Source organism: Hypanus sabinus, chromosome 21, assembly GCF_030144855.1.
Source record: "Hypanus sabinus isolate sHypSab1 chromosome 21, sHypSab1.hap1, whole genome shotgun sequence".
Classification (NCBI taxonomy): domain Eukaryota; kingdom Metazoa; phylum Chordata; class Chondrichthyes; order Myliobatiformes; family Dasyatidae; genus Hypanus; species Hypanus sabinus.
In genome coordinates this window covers 69,658,249-69,677,960 of record NC_082726.1, presented here as the reverse complement: position 1 = coordinate 69,677,960, position 19,712 = coordinate 69,658,249, and the positions used below count along the sequence as shown (strand labels likewise).

General features: G+C 44.7%; 1 protein-coding gene and 1 pseudogene across 1 annotated transcript in view; one reads left to right on the top strand and one right to left on the bottom strand.

Annotated features, from left to right (window-relative positions):
- LOC132379181 (vinculin) overlaps positions 1-19,712 on the top strand; it is a 293,243-nt gene that overhangs the window by 235,173 nt on the left and 38,358 nt on the right. The window lies entirely within an intron of this gene.
- LOC132379277 (translationally-controlled tumor protein-like) lies at positions 5,543-6,150 on the bottom strand (annotated as a pseudogene).

Here is a 19,712-nt window from a genome sequence, read left to right as displayed (position 1 = left end):
AGCCACAAATTCTCAAGGTCTGGACTCTGTCTTGGTCCCTCGAGGACATTAACTTTGTTGTTTTTAAGTCCTTCCTGTGTAGCTTTGGCTTTATGCCTGGGGTCATTGTCTTGCTGGAAAGTAAATCTTCTCCCAAGTCGCAGTTCTCTACATCAGGATTTCATCCAGGATTTCCCTGTATTTGCTGCATTCATTTGACCCTCTATTTTCACAAGCTTTCCAAGTCTTGCTGCAGTGAAGCATCCCCACAACATGATACAGCCACCATCATGCTTCACAGTAGGAATGGTGTGCTTTTGATGATCTGTATTGTTTGGCTGACACCAAGCATAGCACTTAGTCTGATAGCCAAACAGCTCAATTTTGGTTTCATCAGACCATAAAACCTTCTTCCAGCTTGCTTCAGAGTCTCACACATGCCTTCTGGCAAACTCTAGTTGAGATTTTGAGTTTTTTCCAACAGTGGTTTTCTCTTTGCCATTCTCCCATAAAGCTCCAACTAACTGGTTAAGCACTGGGCAACAGTTGTTGTATGCTCATCTCTCCCATCTCAGCCACTGAAACTTGTAACCCCCCCAGAGTTGTCATTGGTCTCTTGGTGGCCACCCTTATTCTTGCAGAGTCATTTAGTTTTTGAGGACTGCCTGCTCTAGACAGATTTGCAGCTGTACCATATTATTTCTGTTTCTTGATGATTGACTGAACTTCAAGAGATACTCAGTGACTTGGAAATGTTCTTGTATCCATCTCCCGACTTCTGCTTTTTAATGACCTTTTTGCGGAGTGGCCTGGAGAGTTCTTTTGTCTTCATGGTGTAGTGTGTGCCAGGATAATGGCTCACCAGCAGTTGAACCTTCTAGATACAGGTATATTTTTACTGCAATCAATTGAAACACCTTGACTGTACACTAGTGATCACCATTTAACTAATTGAGTGACTACTAAAATCAATTGGCTGCACCAGTGTGTCATATTAAAGGGGGTGAATACATATGCAATCAATTATTTTGTGTTTTATATTTGTAGTTAATTTAATTTAGATCACTTTGTTTAAGATCTGTTTTCCATTTTGTTGATCAGTGTCAACGTACCCAAATTAAATCCACTGTGATTCAGTGTTGTAAAACAATAAAACATGAAAACTTCCAAGAGATGTAAATATTTTTTATGGCCACTGTATATGGAGCTTTTAAAAGAAAAACTGTTGTACCTCTAATGTAATTTATATCAAACTTGCAATTATGATTTTTTAAATAAACTAATAATTTAATTGCAGTGTGGGAAGCTGTAGACACATCAAATGGCATCAATCACATGTAGGAAGTGTTTCTAGCTGCAGCTAAACCTAAACTTAAATTTAGGTTTCGAGGAGTCACTGTGATGTATCGGTGAGCCTGAAAACTGTTGTGGGAAGAGCACGTTTAGAGAAGTGGTCTGTACAGTTACTGAGAGAACGGGTGATGACCAAAGTGAGAAGAACAGATAGGAACAGTGTAAGAGTCACCTGTACTTATAGAAACATGGAAAACCTACAGTACAAAACAGGCTTTTCGGCCCACAATGCTGTGCTGAACATGTATTACTTTAGAAATTACCTAGGGTTACACATAGCGCTCAATTTTTCTAAGTCAATGTACCTCTCCAAGAATCTCTTAAAAGACCGTATTGTATCTGCCTCCACCATAGTCGCCGGCAGCCCAATCCACGCACTTACCACTCTTTGCGTAAAAAAAAAAAAAAAAAACCACCTGACATCTCCTCCGTACCTACTTCCAAGCAGCTTAAAACTGTGCCCTCTCATGCTAGCCATTTCAGCCCTGGGAGAAAGCCTCTGACTACCCACACAATCAAATCCTTTCATCATCTTATACACCTCTATCAGGTCACCTCTCATCCTCCGTCGCTCCAAGGAGAAAAGGCCAAGTTCACTCAACCTATTCTCATAAGGCATGCTCCCCCATCCAGGCAACATCCTTGTAAGTCTCCTCTACACCCTTTCTATAGTTTCCACATCCTTCCAGTAGTGAGGTGACCAGAACTGAGCACAGTACTCCAAATGGGGTCTGACCAGGGTTCTATACAGCTGTAATATTACCTCTCAGCTTTTGAACTCAATTCCGTGGTTGATGAAGGCCAATACACCATATGCCTTCTTAACCACAGAGTCATCCTGCACAGCAGCTTTGAGTATCCTATGGACACAGACCCCAAGATCCCTCTGATCCTCCACACTGCCAAGAGTCTTAACATTAATACTATATCTGCCATCATATTTGATCTACCAAAATGAACCACCTCACACTTATCTGGGGTGAACTCCATCTGCCACTTCTCAGCCAAGTATTGCATCCTATTAATGTCCCTCTGTAACTTCTGACAGCCCTGCACACTATCCATGACACCCCCAACCTATGTGTCATCAGCAAATTTACTAACCCATCTCTTCACTTCATAATCCAGGTCATGTATAAAAATCATGAAGAGTAGGGGTCTCAGAACAAATTCCTGAGGCACACTACTAGTGACTGACCTCCATGCAGAATATGACCCATCTACAACCACTCTTTGCCTTCTGTAGACAAGCCAATTCTGGATCCACAAAGCAATGTCCCTTTCAATCCTTTGCCTCCTTACTTTCTCAATTCGCCTTGCATGGGTACCTTGCTGAAATCCATATACGCTACATCTATTGCTCTACCTTCATCAATGTGTTTAGTCACATCCTCAAAAAATTCAGTCAAGCTTTTAAGGCACGACCTGCCTTTGACAAAGCCATGCTGACTATTCCTTATCATATTATGCCTCTCCAAATGTTCATAAATCCTGCCTCTCAAGATCTTCTCCATCAACTTGCTAACCACTGAATTAAGACTCGCTGGTCTAGAATTTCCTCTACTCCCTTTCTTGAATAGTGGAACAATGTCTACAACCCTCCAATCCTCTGGAACCTCTCCCATCCCCATTGATGATGCAAAGATCATTGCCAGAGGCTCAGCAATCTCCTCCCTCGCATCCCACAGTAGCCTGGGGTATATCTCACCCGGTCCGAGTGACTTACCCAACTTGAGGCTTTCCATCTTTCTTTCTTAATGTCTATATGCTCAATATATGCTATATTATATATTAATGTCTATATGCTCAATGGCACGTGGCCTAGTGAACAAGGCATTGGACTAGTAACCTGAAGGTCACTGGTTTGAGCCTCAGCTGAGGCAGCGTGTTTGTGTCCTTGAGCAAGGTACTTAACAACACATTGCTCTGCGACGACACCAGTGCCAAGCTGCTTGGGTCCTAGTGCCCTTCCCTTGGACAACATCGGTGGCTTGGAGAGGGGAAGGCTTGCAGCTTGGGCAACTGCCGGTCTCCCATACAACCCTGCCCAGGCCTGCGCCCTGGAAAACCTTCCAAGGTGCAAATCCATGGTCTCATGAGACTAACGGATGCCTATAATATGCTCAAGCTTTTCAGTCCACTGTAAGTCATCCCTATAGTTGCCAAGGTCGTTTTCTGTAGTAAATACTGAACCAAAGTATTAATTAAGTACCTACGTTATTTCCTTGTTTTCCATACACACTTTTCCACTGTCACACTTGATGGGTTGTATTCTCTCGTGTCTTATCCTCTTGCTGTTCACATACTTGTAGAATGCCTTAGGGTTTTCCTTAATCCTGCTCGCCAAGGCCTTCTCATGGCACCTTCTACCTCTCCTAATTTCATTCTTAAGCTCCTTCCTGCTAGCCTTATAATTTTTTAAAATCTCTATCAATACCTGGTTTTTTGAACCTTTCATAAGCTTTTCTTTTCTTGACTAGATTTTCAATGGCCTTTGTACACCATGGTACCTGTAACCTACCATCCTTCCCTGTCTTGTTGGAACCTGCCTATGCAGAACGCCACACAAATATCCGCTGAACGTTTGCCCTATTTCTGCCATACATTTCCCTGAGAACATCTGTTCCCAATTCATGCTTCCAAGTTCCTGCCTGATAGCTTCATATTTCCCTTTACTCCAATTAAACACTTTCCTAACTTGTCTGTTCCTATCCCTCTCCAATGCTATGGTAAAGAAGATAGAATTGTGATCACTATTTCCAGAATGCTCTCCCACTGAGAAACCTGACACCTGACCAGGTTCATTTCCCAATACCAGATCAAGTACAGCCTTTTAAAACCAACATCATATAGACCTAACACGAGGAAATCTGTAGATGCTGGAAATTCAAACAACTCACACAAAATGTTGGTAGAAAATAGCAGGCTAGGCAGCATCTATAGGGAGAAGCGCTGTCGATGTCTTGGGCCGAGACCCTTCGTCAGGACTAGAGGAAGACTAGATGTAGTCCTGACGAAGGGTCTCGGCCCGAAACATTGACAGTGCTTCTCCCTATAGATGCTGCCTAGCCTGCTGTGTTCTACCAGCATTTTGCGTGAGTTGATCATATAGACCTATTTCTTTGTTGAAACATGGACTATAAAATAATAGCAAAGATTTTATCTAATAGATTATCTAAATACTTACCAAAACTAGTACACATGGACCAAACAGGATTTATTAAAAATAGACAATCGGCAGACAATGTAACTCGGTTACTTAGCATAATTCATTTGGCACAAAAGAGGGAAGAAATGAGTGTGGCAGTTGCTTTGGATGCAGAAAAAGCATTTGATAGATTGGAATGGGATTTTTTATTTAAGGTACTGGAAAAATGTGGATTAGGAGTATCTTTTATAAAATGGATTAAAACCTTAAATACTAACCCCAAAGTTAAAGTGGTGACAAATGGTCAAATTTCAACATCATTTCAGTTAACAAGGTCAACTAGACAAGGTTGTCCATTATCACCTGCTTTATTTGTGTTGGCGATAGAACCACTAGCTGAATTAATTAGGACTCAGATATTATGGGTTTCAGAGTTATATCAGGAGGAATATAAGATTATCTTATTTGCTGATGATGTTCTGATTTATCTAACTAACCCATTGCATTTGTTGCGTAAGTTATCTTCTAGATTGGAAGAATATGGGAAAATATCAGGGTATAAAATAAATTGGGATAAAAGTGAAATTCTATCCCTTACTAAAGGAGATTATAGTCAATGTCAATTAATAACTCAATTTAGATGGCCGATAAATGGTATAAAGTATTTAGGTATAAGAGTTGATAATGATATAAAGAATTTATATAAATTAAATTATTTGCCATTATTGAAAAAAATTCAAGAGGATCTTGATAAATGAATGATGTTACCAATAACATTAATAGGTAGAGTCAATGTTATAAAAATTAATATATTCCCTAGATTACAATATTTATTCCAAACACTACCAATACAATTACTGCAGAAGTTTTTTCAAGAATTAAATAAATGTGTGAGGAAATTCCTTTGGAAAGGTAAGATGTCAAGAATATCGTTGGAAAAATTGACATGGAAATTTGATCAAGGAGGTCTACAATTACCAAATGTATTTTTTTTTAATTTTTTTTATGATACCAGTTCCAAGTTTATTGCAGGTAATATGAACATTAGGTCATTGTGACTGACAAATCCAACATGATGAGTTGCAGGTAGATTTAACATTTCTCAATTTCCAAACCTTCCTTGAAGAAAACCATATATGGAGTACCATCTGGACGATAATTTAGCAATGCAACCATCCCTTCAATATCCATATTTTCACCTACATAAAACTTATAGTCTGAAAAGTTACTTAGAATATCTCCAACAACAGCCTTAGCACTCAAAATAAAATTTTCCAATGCTTCTGGGTTTTCTTTTTGAATTTTTTCTCTCAGGCGTTACATGTACTCCTTTATGTAAACTTTGTAGTAATTTTTGGCGAAATAAGTTTCTTTGAGATGGTGATTCAAGATAATGTCAACTCCACTGACCATTAGCGTGTCAGACAGCTCAGTGGGACATTCTTGGGAAGCATTGCCACCAATTAATGAGTCATCAATCCCTCCTTCCGTTCTGCTAATATACTTCCCCTCCACCTCGTAAGTGAGACCCTTCGGGCCTTCCTTGATCTTGTAGATGTCGGAGAACATCTCATCTCCCGAAGCGATACACCTGAAGAGCCTCATGGCGATGGAAGGACGCACCCTACGGCCCCGCAATCCCCACCGAAAAGCACAATTACCAAATTTTAAGAATTATTACAAAGCAAATCAACTTAGATTTTTGCATCTTCTTTTGATGAAGATAAACCGGCATAGATTAGAATAGAATTAGATAAAATAGGAGAAAATATACCAGAAGATTTTATATATAAATGGGAATCTAAATGGATACGGGAAAAGAAAGAATCTCCTATACTAAAACATTTGATTGATTTATGGAATAAGATAAATGTTGATGATGAGATAAAGAAATATTTATTAGCAAAGAGACCTTTAATTCAAAATAAACTTATCCCTTTTACAATGGATAATCAACTTTTATATAACTGGTTTCACAAAGGGATTAGATATATGGGAGACTGTTTTGAAGGAGGTATATTAATGTCATTTGACCAATTAAACAATAAATATAAAATATCAAATAACACTCTTTTCTGTTATTTCCAATTAAGGGCTTATTTAAGAGATAAACTGGGTCAAACAATGTTGTTGCCGAAACCTAAGGAAATAGAAACTTTAATTCATAAAGGAAAAATTAAAAAATGTATTTCTGGTATGTATAATTTGATTCAAAAACAGGCAATTAAACAAGGAATTCACAAGTCAAGACAAAAATGGGAAACTGATTTGAATATTAAAATTGATGAAACAAGTTCGTCAAGATTATGCCTTGACAGTATGACAAATACAATAAATGTTCGACTAAGGTTAGTACAATATAACTTTTTACATCAAATATATATTACACCACAAAAAATAAATAGCTTAAACTCAAATTTATCTGATCAATGTTTTCAATGTAATCAAGAAATTGGTACTTTTTTACATTCTACTTGGTCTTGTTTTAAAATTCAACCTTTTTGGACAAATTTAAGAGTTTTACTGGAACGAACTATTGGAATACAACTTCCACATAATCCAACATTTTTACTAGGCGATAGTGAAAGGATAAAATTGAAATCCAAATTGAATAAATATCAGAAAGAATTCATAAAATTGCTTTGGCAGTAGCCAAAAGGGCTATTGCAGTTACTTGGAAATCGGATTCATACTTAAGTATAGATCGTTGGAAGAATGAAATTTTTAGCTGCATTCCACTTGAAAAAATTACTTATAATTTAAGAGATAAATATGAAATATTTCTGAAAATTTGGTGCCCTTATTTACAAAAATTAGGATTAAATATATGGGTGCTCCAAAAATAAAGTTATTGGTTATCTGGGGAAAGAAAGAAATATACATATTAAAGCTATTATAAACTCCGTGGAGCATGTGGGGATCTTCCAATATCCAGGCATTCTTTCTTTCTTTTTTCTTCTCTTTTTTTTCATAGGGGTATGTTAGGAAGGAGGGGTTAAGGGGAGGGGGGAAGGGTCGATAATTTTTTTTTCCTTCTGTAACCATTTTGAAAATTCAATATAAATTTTTTTTTAAAAAAAACACACTTAACAAACTGCACCCCATCTAAACCCCTTGCTCTAGAGAGATGGCAATCAATATTGGGGAAATTAAAATCTCCCACCATGACAACCCTGTTATTATTGCATCTTTCCAGAATCTGTCTCCCAATCTGCTCCTCGATGTCCCTGTTCCTATTGGGTGGTCTCTAAAAACACCCAGTAGAGTTATTCACTCCTTCCTGTTCCTAACTTCCACTCATAGACTCAGTAGACAATCCCGCCATGACTTCCACTTTTCTGCAGCCGTGACACTATCTTTGATCAGCAGTGCCACGCCCTCACCTCTTTTGCCTCCTTCCCTGTCCTTTCTAAAACATCCAAAGCCTGGCACTCTTAGTAACCGTTCCTGCCCCTGAGCCATCCTTCCTCTCACACTGTATGCAAGATTTCTTAATTTGTGAGCCAACCGCCCCTTCTTCCGTCTCTTCAGTTCAGTTCCCACAACCAAGGGATTCTAGTTTAAACTCTTCCCAGTATCCTTAGCAAGCCTCTCTCCCAGGATGTTGGTCCCCCTCTGATTCAAGTGCAACTTGTCCTTTTTGTACAGGTCACTCCTGCCCCAAAAGAGGTCCCAGTGATCCAGAAAACTGAATCCCTGCCCCCTGCTCCAATCCCTCAGCCACGCATTTATCCTCCACCTCACTCAATTCCTAGAGTGTCGTGTGGCACAAGCAATAATACCAAGATTACTACCTTTGATGTCCTGCTTCTCAACTTCCTTCCCAACTCCCTGTAGTCTGTTTTCAGAATCTCCTCCCTTTTCCTACCTGTGTCATTGGTACCAATATGTACCATGACCTCTGGCTGTTCTCCTTCGCACCTCAGTTTATTGTGGTCACAATCAGAAACATCCTGAACCCTGGCACCTGGGGGGCAAACTACCATCCGTGTTTCTTTCCTGCATTTACAGAATCACCTGTCTGACCCCCTAACTATAGATTCCTCTATCACTGCTCCCATCTTCTTTCTTTCCCTACCCTTCTAAGCCAGTCTCTGACCCAGAGGCACGGCCACGGTTGCTTCCCCCAGGTGGGCCATCCCCTTCAACAGTACTCAAACAGGAGTACTTATTGTTAAGGGTGACAGCCACAGGGATACTGTCTAGTATCTGACTCTTGCCCTTCCCTCTCCTGACTGTTACCCACTTAGCTGTGTCCTGAGGCCCCAGTGTGACTACTTGCCTATAGCTCCTCTCTATCGCCTTCTCACTTTCTCTGACCAGACGAAGGTCATCGAGCTGTGTCTCCAGTTCCCTATCCCAGTCCCTAAAGAGCTGAAGCTCGATGCACCTGGCACAGATATGGCCATCCGGGAGGCTGGGAGTCTCTCAGGCATCCCACATCTGATACCCAGTACAGAAGACTGGCCTCACAGACATACTTATTCGTATCATTCACAAGTAACTTATCTTGCTTCCAACCATTATCAACGAAGCCCATTTGAGCCAAAGCCCTCCTGCTCTGACTTACTCTATACTGTCGCCCGCTCTATAAAGCTGCCTTCGCTTTATCTCACTCACGAGGTGATTTTCCCTTTTGGAAATTAGCGGGAGTTTTGGTTGCTTGAGGGATTCAGCCAGATCTAACTGTGGTGTGAAGTTAATAGATTCCCTTTATATGTGACATTTACCAGCAGTGTTGTAGACCAAGGGCCTGAATCAATTTTGAGGATCCCCACCTCCCATTTCACCATCTCTTTGACCCCCTCTCAGGGAGAAAGAGGTACAGAAGCATCATGACAAGAACTGCCAGGTTGGGTAAGAGCATATTCCCTCAGGCTATGAGACGAATAAATATTCTGCCACCACCTAGGTCTTGTCACTAGGACATTGAGCTGTTTACTGTACTGTTATATACCTGTGCTACACATGACATGCATTTTTATTTATATTTTATTTTATGAACTTATTTGTGGTAATGTTTCATTTTATGTTCTATGTGTGTTAAGTTTCGTGTGTGCATTGTGATCTAGAGGAATATTTCATGTGGTTGTATACTGTATGCGTAGAGTCAGATGTCAATGAATGGTTCAGCTGCACATAGAAAACCTACAGCACAATACAGGACTTCAGGCCCACAAAGCTGTGCCTAACTTGTACTTGCATTAGAAATTATCTAGGGTTACCCATAGCCCTCTATTTCTCTGAGCTCCATGTACCTATCCAAAAGTATCTTAAAAGACACTATTGTATCTGCCTCCACAACCGTCACCGGCAGCCCATTCAGGCACTCACCACTCTCTGCTTTTTTAAAAAAAAACCTTACCCCTGACATTTCCTCTGTACCTACTTCCAAGCACCTTAAAGTTGTGCACTCTCGTGCTAGCCATTTCAGCCCTGGGGAAAAAACCTCTGACTATTCATACGATCAATGCTTATCATCATCTTGTACACCTCTGGTAATAGCAGAGATACCGAGGAGCAGATTGGGAGGCAGATTTTGGAAAGCTGCAAAAATAATGGGGTTGTTATCATGGGTGACTTTAACTTCCCTAATATTGATTGGCACTTGATTAGTTCCAAGGGTTTAGATGGGGCAGAGTTTGTTAAGTGTGTCCAGGATGGATTCCTGTCACAGTATGTTGACAGGCCGACTAGGGGGAATTTCATACTAGATCTAGTATTAGGTAACAAACCGGGTCAGGTCACAGATCTGTCAGTGGGTGAGCATTTGGGGGACAGTGATCACCGCTCCTTGGCCTTTAGCATTATCATGGAAAAGGATAGAATCAGAGAGAATAGGAAAACTTTTAATTGGGGAAGGGCAAATTATGAGGCTATAAGGCGAGAACTTGCAGGTATGAATTGGGATGATGTTTTTGCAGGGAAATGTACTATGGACATGTGGTCGATGTTTAAGGATCTCTTGCAGGATGTTAGGGATAAATTTGTCCCGGTGAGGAAGATAAAGAATGGCAGGGTGAAGGAACCATGGGTGACAAGTGAGCTGGAGAATCTAATCAGATGGAAGAAGGCAGCATACATGAGATTTAGGAAGCAAGGATCAAATGGGTCTATTGAGGAATATAAGGTAGCAAGAAAGGAGCTTAAGAAGTGGCTGAGAAGAGCAAGAAGGGGGCATGAGAAGGCCTTGGCGAGTAGGGGAGTAGGGTAAAGGAAAACCCCAAGGCATTCTTCAATTATGTGAAGAATAAAAGGATGATGGGAGTGAAGGTAGGACTGATTAGAGATAAAAGTGGGAAGATGTGCCTGGAGGCTGTGGAAGTGAGCAAGGTCCTCAATGAATACTTCTCTTCGGTATTCACCACTGAGAGGGAACTTGATGACGGTGAGGACAATATGAGTGAGGTTGATGTTCTGGAGCATGTTGATATTAAGGGAGAGGAGGTGTTGGAGTTGTTAAAATACATTGGGACGGATAAGTTCCCACTGCCTGACGGAATATTCCCCAGGCTGCTCCATGAGGCAAGGGAAGAGATTGCTGAGCCTCTGGCTAGGACCTTTATGTCCTCGTTGTCCACGGGAATGGTCCCGGAAGATTGGAGGGAGGCGAATGTTGTCCCCTTGTTCAAAAAAGGTAGTAGGGATAGTCCAGGTAATTATAGACCAGTGAGCCTTACGTCTGTGGTGGGAAAGCTGTTGGAAAAGATTCTTAGAGATAGGATCTGTGGGAATTTAGAGAATCATGGTCTGATCAGGGACAGTCAGCATGGCTTTGTGAAGGGAAGATCCTGCCTTACAAGCCTGATAGAGTTCTTTGAGGAGGTGACCAGGCATATAGATGAGGGTAGTGCAGTGGATGTGATCTACATGGATTTTAGTAAGGCATTTGGCAAGGTTCCACATGGTAGGCTTATTCAGAAAGTCAGAAGGCATGGGATCCAGGGAAGTTTGGCCAGGTGTATTCAGAATTTTCTTGCCTGCAGAAGGCAGAGGGTCATGGTGAAGGGAGTATATTCAGATTGGAGGGTTGTGACTAGTGGTGTCCCACAAGGATCTGTTCTGGGACCTTTACTTTTTGTGATTTTTATTAACGACCTGGATGTGAGGGTAGAAGGGTGGGTTGGCAAGTTTGCAGACGACACAAAGGTTGGTGGTGTTGTAGATAGTGTAGAGGATTGGCGAAGATTGCAGAGAGACATTGATAGGATGCAGAAGTGGGCTGAGAAGTGACTGATGGAGTTCAACCCGGAAAAGTGTGAGGTGGTACACTTTGGAAGGGCAAACTCCAAGGCAGATTTCAAAGTAAATGGCAGGATACTTGGTAGTGTGGAGGAGCAGAGTGATCTGGGGGTACATGTCTACAGATCCCTGAAAGTTGTCTCACAGAGAGATAGGGTAGTTTAGAAAGCTTATGGGGTGTTAGCTTTCATAAATTGAGGGATAGAGTTTAAGAGACGCGATGTAATGATGCAGCTCTGTAAAACTGTAGTTAGGCCACACTTGGAGTACTGTGTCCAGTTCTGGTTGCCTCACTATAGGAAGGATGTGGAAGCATTGGAAAGGGTACAGAGGAGATTTGCCAGGATGCTGCCTGGTTTAAGAGAGTATGGATTATGATGAGAAATTAAGGGAGCTAGGGCTTTACTCTTTGGAGAGAAGGAGGATGAGAGGAGACATGATAGAGGTGTACAAGTTATTAAGAGAAATAGACAGAGTGGACAGCCAGCACCTCTTTCCCAGGGCGCCACTGCTCAGTACAAGAGGACCTGGCCTTAAGGTAAGGGGAGGGAATTTCAAGGGGGATATTAGAGGAAGGTCTTTCACTCAGAGAGTGGTTGGTGCGTGGAATGCACTGCCTGAGTCAGTGGTGGAGGCAGATACACTAGTGAAATTTAAGAGACTACTAGACAGGTATATGGAGGAATTTAAGGTGGAGGTTATATGGGAGGCAGGGTCGGCACAACATTGTGGGCGGAAGGGCCTGTAATGTGCTGTACTATTCTATGTTCCATGTATCGTTAAAGTTGTACAAGGCATTGGTAAGCCGAATTTGGAGTATTGTGTACAGTTCCGGTCACTGAATTATAGGAAAGATATCAACAAAATAGAGAGAGTACAGAGAAGATTTACTAGACAGTCACCTGGATTTCAGCACCTAAGTTACAGGGAAAGATTGAACAAGTTAGGTCTTTATTCTTTGGAGCGTAGAAGGTTGAGGGGGGTCTTGATAGAGGTATTCAAAATTATGAGGGGGACAGATAGAGTTGACGTGGATAGGCTTTTTCCATTGAGAGTAGGGGAGATTCAAACAAGAGGACATGAGTTGAGACTTAGGGGGCAAAAATTAAAGGGTAACATGAGGGGAATTTCTTTACTCAGAGAGTGGTAGCTGTGTGGAATGAGCTTCCAGTAGAAGTTGTAGAGGCCGGTTCGGTATTGTCCTTTAAAGCAAAATTGTATAGGTATATGGACAGGGAAGGTATGGAGGGTTATGGGCTGAGTGTGGGTCAGTGGAATTAGGTGAGAGTAAGCGTTCGGCACAAACTAATTTTCCCTGCTGTAATTGTTATATGGTTATATGGAAATAATGCTGAAGCTTTATAAGATGCTGGTCAAGATGCAGTTGGAACATTTTCAAGTTTTGAGCCCCTTATCTCAGAAAGGATGTATTGTCATTGGAGGGACTGCAGAGGTTGATAAAGATGATTCTGGAAATGAAGGGTTTAACATATGAGGAGTATTTGTCAGCTTTGGGCCTGTACTCACTGGAATTTAGAAGAATGTGGGGGATCGCATTGAAATGTACTGAATGTTGAAAGGACTAGATCAGGTAGATGTGGCGAGGATGTTTCCTCTTGTGTGGTTATCCAGAACCAGAGGGCACGGCCTCAAAATTGAGGGGTGACTTTTTAGAGCAGAAGGAAGGAGGAACTTTGTTAGCCAGAGAGTAGAGAATTTGTGGAATGCTCTGCCACAGATTCCGGTGGAGGTCAAGTCTTTGGTTATATTCAAAGTGGAAATTGATAGGTTCCTGATTGGTCAGGGCAGCAATGGATATGGTGAGAGCGCAAGTGTATGGGATTGAATGGGATCCGGGGTCAGCTATGATTAAATGACAGAGCAGACTCGATGGGCTAAATGGCCTACTTCTGCTGCTATGTGTTATGGTCTAAACAGGAAGGGAGCCAGTACAGTCCCCTATGGTTCCCAGTGCTGCTTATAGCCATGTCTGACACACAGGTCCGAAACCACACGAATTGTGGTCTGCTAGTCAGGTAGTCTGTTATCCAGGATACGATGGAAGTGCCAGTCTGCATTGAAAGTAGCTTTTTCCCTAGCAGTGAGGGCTGTATGGTGTTGAAAGCTGATCCTCTCAGTCCAGGTAATCCCCGAGTTACGAACGTCCGATTTACAGACGACTTGTACTTACGAACCAAGGAAGGAGAACGCCGTCCACCATTTGAAGTCGTTGCCGTTGACACTGTGTTGAGTATGTAACTTTGTATTTGGCTTAAATTTTTCTTAGTAAGATTCACACTGACCCCTCCCCCTCCCAGTTCCGGTCAGTTGGTGGCACAGTGAGATCAGCACCGGGCTCGAGAACGGAGGTCCTCAAGTTCGATCCAGTGACAGACCACTCCCGTGCCACGTTGATGTCGAGCTCGCAGCGCGACCTCGTAAAAAAAACAGCCACCTCCATTTTAAATTCCCGCTCGGAATATTGTGGAGAATCAAATACCCAAACCCAGCACAGCCTCCACTTGTCCCATTTAACCTGTCTCAGTGCGGTGGAGTTTAGAACCCGGGGAATTCAGTACGGTGGTCCTTAGGACCCGGCGGACCTCGGGACCCGCCGCCCACAGTGTTTCTGTTCTGCTGATGGGAAGCGATCGCTATTGAAAATAAAGTGGAAATAATAAAACGTTTGGAAAGAGGTGAAATGTCATCGGTCATTGGAAAAGTGTTAGGCTACAGTCAGTCAATGATCGGAACAATTTTAAAGGATAAAGTGTGAATAATGGAGCATGTGAAAGGCCCTGCCCCGAAAGCTACAATTATTACTAAGCAACGCTGTGGTTTAATTATTGGAATACATACATTTCTTAAGTGTTCTATATGCATAGAAAGGTAAAATATATACTATATACTAAGACAAACATTTGACTAACTGACGCTAAATAATACTGGATGTACTTGTTCCGACTTGCGTACAAATCCGACCTAAAGATGGACTCAGGAATGGAACTCATTCGTAACCTGGGGACCTCCTGTACTGCCCTGCTTATCAAAATGGAAGCAGGTTCTGTTCAGCAGCTAGATGACAACATCTTCAACTGCATTGTGCTTCTGGTAAGCAAACTGCAGGGGATAGAGTGCTGATCTGACCAGGGGTCGGAGGTGAGCCAGGACCAGCCTCTCTTGGGTCTTCATGATGTGTGAGGTAAAGGCATTCAGCCCATTGAGTTTGCATGCTTGCCTTTATTAGTTGAGGCATTGAGATCAAGAATCAGGAAATTGATTTGCAACTTTATAAAATACTTGTAGCCCGCATCTAGAATATTGCATTCAGTCTGATCACCCCATTATAGGAAGAATGGAGAGGCTTTGGAGACGGTGCAGAAGAAGTTTACAGGATGCTGTTTGGATCAAAGGGATGTGCTATAAGAAGCAGTTGGACACACTTGGGTTGTTTTCTCTGGAGATCCTTTGATATGATAATACCAAGGAATTTAAAGTTACTGACCTACTTCGATTTCAATCTCCTAGTGAAGACTGGCTCATGGAGCTCTGGTTGCTTCCTCCCATAGTCAATAACCTCACAGTCATAGACTTAAAGCAGAGGGCTTAAGCACATGGCCTTCTGCATGGTCAGATCAGCCATGACCTTATTGAATGGTGGCGCAGGCTTGACAGGCCAGATGGCCCACTTGTGGTGAACTACGTGTGCCTGTCTGGACACGCCCCCTGCTGACTGCTTCTGTGGCTCCTCCCACAGACCCCTGTATAAAGGCGATCAAGGCCTGGGGCCGGTCTCCAGGATGTAGTATGGTGGTCACTCACTGCTGGTTCCTTCTTCCAGTCAATAAAAGCTGATATCTCACCTTTACGTCTCAGAGTGAGTTATTGATGGTGCATCAATTTTATTGACTGGAAGTTTTAAAACATGGAAACCGTTTTACGTCCGGACAGATGGGATTTGGACCCCCAAGACCCTGAAGCAGCTCTTGCTTTTGAACTCTGGCTTGCATGCTTCCAATTATACTTGGAGGAGGTTCGTGTGACTGACCCTGCTGTTATGCACAGAATTCTCCTCTCGAAGGTCACCCCAAAAGTTTATTCAATTATCAGAGACCTGCCGACCTACGATGGGGCACTGGACGCCCTCAAAAGACAGTACCTGCGGCCGGTGAACACCGTCTATGCAAGACATCGCTTAGCTACCCGGCGACAGCGGCCTGGAGAATCGGGCGCCGAGTTTCTCTGAGCCCTACAGACACTCGTCTGAACTTGTGACTGCAAGATGCTCACGGCAGAACAGCATGTGGAGCTGCTGGTGCGAGATGCCTTTGTGACGGGACTGAGGTCAGTGTACATGTGCCAGCGGCTGCTGGAAAAAGCCAATCTTACCTTATGCTCGGCAATCGAGACGGCCGACATGCCGGAAGCTGCGCTGCACAACGCTGACGCTGTCCAGCCACGCGATTCCCCGCCGGTTCCGTGGACGCCTCAGACCCCGCCGCCGCCGGTTCCCGCGAGCAAATTCACCAACGCCGCTGCCAGTCGCAATTCCACGAGCTCCCCGAACCCGACCACGGCTGCGGCCCGTCCAAAGCCCATGCTGTGTTATTTCTATGGAGTCGGTAAACATCCTCGAAAACGCTGCCGGGCGCGAGAAGCGACCTGCTCCAGCTGCGGAAAGCGGGGCCATTTCGCCAAGATCTGGAAGTCTAAACTACAAGCGGAGTGCAGTGCTGCGAGTGAGACATGGGGGCCGCCATCTTGCATGCCCGGATGTGGCGGCCATCTTTGACTGCGTCAGCATGCCCCGCCCCCGACCCTCCGATGCTTACCGGGTACCCCGACAGCTCAACTCTGGCCACTGTAACCCTCGACCAGCTTGCAAGGTCCATGATGGACATCCTGGTGGAGGGGCACAGGACTAGATGCCTGTTTGATACGGGCAGCACTGAGAGTTTTATTCACCCGGACCCAGTGCAACACTGCGGACTCGCAACACGGCCGGTAAGTCAAAGGATCAATTTGGCTTCTGGGTCGCATTCCACTGACATCCGGGCGGGTTGTGTAGCAACATTGGTGGTTCAAGGCATGGAATATCGGAACTTTGCACTACTGGTCATGCCTAAGCTGTGAGCACCCGTGCTATTGGGGCTGGACTTCCAGAGCCATCTCGAAAGTGTGACTATGGTATATGACGGGCCCCTCCCACCACTCACTGTCCGGAATCCTCAGTTTTGTGGGACTTCATCACTACTGACCACACACACACACACACGGGCCCACACGTCCCATCCAGCACCATGCCGACAGCTGCGCTACCAACACCACTTGCAGCCTCTCCACTCTCAAAGTCCCTCCCCCACCGCTGTGCGCCAACCTGACCCCCGACTGTAAACCTGTGGCAACTAAAAGCAGGAGGTACAGCGCGGGGGACAGGACCTTCATTCAGTCAGAGGTACAGCCGCTGCTTGGGGAGGGGATCATTGAGCCAAGCACAAGCCCTTGGAGGGCCCAGGTGGTCGTTGTTCGGACTGGGCAGAAAAATAGAATGGTCGTGGACTATAGTCAAACCATCAATAGGTTCACGCAGCTTGACGCGTACCCCCTACCCCGCATCGCGGATATGGTCAACCAGATTACTCAGTATAAGGTGTACTCGACAATAGATCTGAAATCCGCTTATCACCAGCTCCCCATCCGCCCAGAGGACCGCCCCTACACCGCCTTCGAGGCGGGCGGCAGGCTCTATCACTTCCTGTGCGCCCCCTTCGGTGTCACGAATGGTTTCTCTGTCTTCCAGAGGGAAATGGACCGGATAGTGGACCAGTACCAACTGACGGCCACATTTCCCTATCTGGATAACATCACCATCTGTGGCTGGATCACGACGCCAACCTCCAACGATTTCTCCAAGTGGCTGCAGCTCTGAACCTTACTTATAACAGGGACAAGTGTGTGTTCGCGCCCAATGGGTCCCCTATTACGCAGACAAGGCCCGCCCCCTGGTCAAGTCTACCACTTTTCCCCTCTCTGCTGAGGCCTGCACAGCCTTCAGCTGCATTAAAAGGGACATTGCCAATGCAACGATGCATGCGGTGGACGAGACCATTCCCTTCCAAGTAGAGTGTGACGCCTCCGATTTCGCTCTGGCTGCTATCCTCAATCAGGAAGTCAGGCCAGTAGCATTCTTTTCTTGTACCCTCCAAGGCTCTGAAATTCGGCACTCCGCGGTGGAGAAAGAAGCCCAGGCCATAGTGGAGGCTGTTAGGCACTGGAGGCACTATCTCGCTGACAAAAGTTTCACCTTGCTGACCAACCAGCGCTCGGTTGCGTTCATGTTCAGCAACCAACAGCAGGGCAAAATCAAAAATGATAAAATTTTGCGGTGGAGAATAGAACTCTCCACCTACAACTATGATATCCTGTACCGGCCTGGCAGACTCAATGAGCCCCCGATGCCCTATCCCGGGGAGCGTGTGCTAGCGCACAGCTCGACCAGCTATATGCCCTACATGCACATCTTTGCCATCCAGGGGTCACCCAATTTTACCATTTCGTGAAAGCCCGAAACCTGCCGTACTCCCTGGAGGACATCAGGACGATGACCAGGGACTGCCAAGTCTGCGCTGAGTGCAAACCGCACTTCTACCGTCCTGAAATGGCGCAACTTATCAAGGCCACCCGCCCCTTTGAGCGACTGAGTGTTGACTTTAAGGGACCCTTCCCTCCACCGACCGCAATGTCTACTTTCTCAACATTATCGACCAGTACTCGCAGTTCCCCTTTGCCATTCCCTGCCCCGACACCACTGCCACGTCCGTCATAAAAGCCCTGTGCCAGCTCTTCACTCTGTTCGGGTATCCCTGCTATATCCACAGTGATAGAGGGTCCTCCTTTATGAGTGACGAGCTGCGCTGGTACCTGCTGGCTAGGGGCATTGCTACTAGTCGGACCACGAGTTATAATCCCCGGGGAAATGGACAGGTGGAGAGGGAGAATGCCACAGTGTGGAAGGCCACACTTTTAGCCCTTAAGTCAAAAGGGTTGCCGGTCTCTTGATGGCAGGAGGTCCTCCCTGAGGCACTCCACTCTATCCGCTCTCTGTTGTGTACGTCCACCAATGCCACCCCTCACGAACGCCTATTCTCTTTTCCCAGGAAGTCTGTCACTGGGACCACTCTGCCAGTTTGGCTGACGTCCCCAGGGCCAGTGCTGCTCCGGAAACATGTGAGGAGTAATAAATACTCCCCGCTGGTCGAGAGGGTTCACCTTCTACATGCGAACCCCCGGTATGCCTACGTGGTCTTACCTGACGGGCGGGAGGACACGGTCTCCGTCCGCGACCTGGCACCCGCAGGTGCAGCAGACCACTACCCTGAACACTCTCCAGTAACTATGAACCCTGTATCCGAGGTGACACCGCGCTCACCAGGCCCTACACAGACTCCTCACGACACTCATATACCGGGCGTTTCGTACGCATATATACCAGGCGCCTGGCACATGCGTGAGGCACCACTGGCGCCTATGGGCTGGAACCAGCACAACCTCCATCTCCTGTGCAATCACCGCCACCGCCGGCATCTATGCAATCACAGCCGGTGCCACGTAGATCGCAGCAACAGATTCAACCAACTGATAGACTTGATCTGTAAATATACTTGTAAGAAACTTCGCCACATGGGAACTCTCTTTTAAAACAAAGGGGGGGGGGTGAATGTGGTGAACTACGTGTGCCTGTCTGGACACGCCCCCTGCTGACTGCTCCTTTGGCTCCTCCCACAGACCCCTGTATAAAGGCGATCGAGGCCTGGGGCTGGCCTCTCAGTCTCCAGGATGTAGTATGGTGGTCACTCACTGCTGGTTCCTTCTTCCAGTCAATAAAAGCCGATATTTCGCCTTTATGTCTCAGAGTGAGTTATTGATGGTGCATCACCACTCCTGCTCCTATTTCTTATGTTCTTAATATGTACCAATTTTGGTCTGCCAG